Source organism: Macrobrachium nipponense, chromosome 16, assembly GCF_015104395.2.
Source record: "Macrobrachium nipponense isolate FS-2020 chromosome 16, ASM1510439v2, whole genome shotgun sequence".
NCBI classification, from domain to species: domain Eukaryota; kingdom Metazoa; phylum Arthropoda; class Malacostraca; order Decapoda; family Palaemonidae; genus Macrobrachium; species Macrobrachium nipponense.
The window spans coordinates 40,202,653-40,207,652 of NC_087209.1; positions in this window are offsets into that span (position 1 = coordinate 40,202,653).

The window sequence follows — 5,000 nt, forward strand, 5'->3', positions numbered from 1 at the left end:
TTTAGTTAACCGAAATGTTTTGTTAATGAATATCCATTAATTATATTTTAATATTTCTGTAAGTGTTAAACTATGTTTTTTATATGTTTTGTTCATTTATTTATGTGCAGATGGTGTTTAATTAATAAATATCGCGTTATATTTTTCATACTATATGTCATATCTGCAAAATAATAATAATGATATATATATATATATATATATATATATATATATATATATATATATATATATATATATATGTGTGTGTGTGTGTGTGTGTGTGTGTGTAGTGTGTGTGATGTGTGTGTGTATGTATATCTAATTACTGTTATTCTACCAAATATTTACCAATACTCATAGAGTCGTTTCACATCTAATCACTGGATCATCTTATTCCTGTAAATATACAATCGTTTAAATAAAATTTTTTTAATATATTGTGCCAAAGTCTCCATAGTAGAAAAGGAAAAACTTGATTTTTTCTCTCTTTCAGTTGACATAATTGATATATATATATATATATATATTATATATATATATATATATATATATATATATATATATATATATATATAGATCATTCGAGCTACAAGTGTCCTTAATATCTAATTCGTTCTACCTCGAACTGATATATTTTCATATATGTACCGAAGGGGAATTTTCAGTTGATAATAATTTGTTTCGTCCCCATCATGGGATCGAAACCCACTGTCCAGTGGATTGGGAACGAAAATCATTATTATCAACAACTAAAAATTCCCCTTCGGTACATATATGAAAATATATCAATTCCGAGGTAGAGCGAATTAGATATTAAAGGACATTTGTAGCTCGAATGATCTATATGAATCACGATGATGTGATAATTATTCATTACAAGGCTAGGTGGGTCAAACGTTCAAATTGGCTAACATGGTAGAGGGAGTTTCATATCGATTCTAATTACGAAAACACCGAGTTCGATGGTGAATTTGTAAGGCCAGAATCGATATAAACTTATAGCCTCTCTGTTGGCCGACTTGATAACGTCACTAGGCCGTCCTGATTTCGTTCCCGTCCACTGGACGGTGGTTCGATCCATGACGGGGGACGAAATTATTATCAACTAAAAATTCCCCTTTTCGGTACATATATGAAAATATAACAATTCCGAGGTAAAGCGAATTAGATATTAAAGGACATTTGTAGCTCGAATGATGTATATGAATCACGGTGATGTGATAATTATTGATATATATATGTATATATATATATATATATATATATATATATATATATATATATATATATATATATATATATATATATATATATATATATATATATATATATATGTGTGTGTGTGTGTGTGTGTGTGTATTGTATATTGCACTGAAGCTCATTCCGTGTGTTTAATTGGATATATTACTAACTCTACGATTTTTTTTATCCTATTTAATGAGATAAATATAAAGATATTAGCTTCCATCAGGTATTCCTGCCCAGCATCCCTTAATGTTAATCATGTTTAATTATGATGTACGTGGGATGACTTTATTTGAAGAGACATTTGTAAAGGAAATATAAGCGTTGGCCAGGTGACCTTAATTAATGCAATAAAAGACGTCACTCTTTGATATCAGGCGCAGAGAATTCCAATATATTTATTATTTTTATATTATTTTACTCTTGTGACCTTTATTAACTTGTTTTGATTGAAGTTCGAGCTTTTCGAAGACTAATTAGGCAATGAACGATTAGTGAGTTTTAGAGTGACTGATTCCGGATAGCAAAGTCTAACAACTGATTCATTTCTCGATCGTCAGGCTTAGACATCCTAAGACGAAAGTCTATTGCTGCCCTATGATTTGGTGTGAGAACCTACCACTACCGTAGAGTGTTAACTGCACAGGGCTGAACTCAACTACGATCCAACAACAAAATAATGAAATTGTGGTGACCTTTGCTTTTCCTTCTTTAGTAATAAAACCCAGATTATCTTTTGCTATGTTATAGAGAGAGAGAGAGAGAGAGAGAGAGAGAGAGAGAGAGAGAGAGAGAGAAGGGTCATCTTCTTCCTTGCGTGACTTAGCGATGTAGTATTTTGATTTTAGTTACGTGCAATTTTCTTTAGAAAGGAATCTTGATATGACTTTGATAAAACTCGATCAGCATTTACGAAGCTTAAACAGTTATGAGATATTATATTCAACACATGTAAAAATTAAAATAACAATTTCAGGTTATAAGAGTAACAGGTATATGCTGAAGCGTTCATATTGTTTATTCCATCTTAATTTGAATTGCGCTTTAAATTCAAGTGGGAAAATATAATATTGGCAAATTTGACTGAACAATATTCATAATGGTGATTATGATTATAAAATATTTAGTTTCGGATGCAAATATAGCCATTACATTATAAAAGAAACTCTGGGATCGCACTGCCACAAAACGGTATGAATCGTTTGTATATATATATATATATATATATATATATATATATATATATATATATATATATATATATATATCGATATAATATATATATTATATATATATATATATATATAATATATATATATATATATCATATATATTCCTATATATATATGCTATATATATATATATATATATATATATATATATATATATCCTTACATATATATATATATATATATATATATATATATTATATATATATATATATATATATATATATATATTTATGTATATTATATATATAATATATATATATATATATATCTATATATATATATATATATATATATATATATATATATATGTAACATATATATATATATATATATATATATATATATACATATATATATATATATATATTATATATATATCTATATATATATATATATATATATATATATGTGTGCAATATATCATATATATATACTATATATAATATATCTATATATATATATATAGGTATATATATAATATATATATATATATATATATATATATATATTATATAAATATATATGTATATATATATATATATATTATATATATATATATATATCTATATATATAAGATATACATATATATTATATATATATATATATTATAATATATGATATATAGAATATATATATTCATATATATATATGTGTAAAGTTATATGCCACGAGGGAAAATAAAACAACCGAGTATCTGTGAGATCTTTCGACATTCAAACATCCATTACTTAGCAGATGAACTGACATACATGAGGAAATGACGATACACGAAAGGTCGTATAACTGACAGATTGGGATTATAAAGAGATTAGTACCTAGAAACCGACACACCTAGAAGATGAGTAACCTTCCCAAACAAGCAAAAACATGGTGACAATTAAAAGTTTAAGACAATCTGCTCAGACACAAGGGCAAGACAATTAAAGGATTATTATAGGTGACAGCTATTCAGAACTTTGGTAAACAAAAACATATTCACAATACATATTCACAATACATATTCACAATACATATTAAATATATGTATATACAACGCAAATATCTCAAAGACAACTAATTTTTATTTAAGTCTGTAATTATATCTTTGAGGTCATTCTTAAACATGTTACAAATATTAGGGTCTAAATGAAGCAGGCCACGGCTAATATTGAACTTACAATGAGAAGTAAGTTGTATTAAAGCTGATTCTAAAATTACTGAACTACCAATCCAATCTATTCGGTGGTTGTTTTCACTTAAATGAATGAATATTGCATTAGATGTTTGCCCAGCTTTTACAGAATATTTATGCTGGCTTAACCTTACTTCTAAGCCCTTGCTCGACTGTCCGCGATAAAATGAGGGACAATCCATACATGGAATTTTATATATTATGTTGTTGCTTTCTCCGGGGCCATTTTTTATTAACATTCCTTTTAGTGTGTTATAGGAAAAAACAAGGTTGACCTTAAAGGCTTTTAGCAATGATTTAATGCTTTCAAATCTGTTAAAGTAAGGCAAACTGAGAATGTTCTTAGAATTTTCTTTCTCCGCGTTACTTACACTATAAAACTTTTTGTGGGCTTTATTATAACAAATATCTAATATATGTGAAGGATAACATAAATCTTTCCCTATTTTTCTTATGTATTCAATTTCTTGATCCAAATATTCGGGCCTGACAATGCATAAAATTTCCCATTAAATTCAAATTTACATTCTTTCACACATAGTTTAACCAGTTCAATTAACGCGCTTTTAGAAAATAGGATATCCAGCTGTGTTTTTTCTTATGATTTAGAATTTCCAACACCCCCTCCCAGACACCTGTCAGGTGTGGACTTGTTCTCTCCCACGGAAGGTACGTTTATCGGTAGTCTCCCTTGAGGATTTATTGTAAATTTTATCCAAATGAATTTTAAAGCCACTCTTACCTTGACACCTGCATGTGGTGGATTTGTAGTCTCAAACGGTTGTGTGTATGTTCGTCAGTACTGTCTCTGTAGTATATATATATATATATATATTATATATATATATATATATATATATATATATATATATATATATATATATATATATATACATATGTGTGTGTGTGTGTGTATTAGGCCAAAAAAACTCAAGGAACAGTGACGTTACAAGGTTTCAATGCAGTCAGTCCAATGTATTTTTGTTTCTTTGAGGAACATCTGTATATTCCCCTGTGGAGTTGCCAGCATTGTGTTCATTCATTGTTATAGCAAAACTTATCCCCATTGTTACTTGTGATGATGCGAGAGAATCACTTTATGATTAGCACCTATTGTTTTCTTTTATGCTTAAGACAATCCCATTGTGATTAGTGTCTACTAATGTACTTTATCGGGAAGTAACGTAACTGTTTGGGCCATTATATCCTTACCCTAAGTGACAAGTAACGTAACCTTCCCCCCTTCATAATCACTCAGTAATGCAAACTGGGTCCCTTTCATGATTTGTAACATAAGATTCATAATGTCGAGATCTGGTGCTCAGTGCTTTACCTAAAATCACCCTGATCCCCGACGCCGTGCATCACA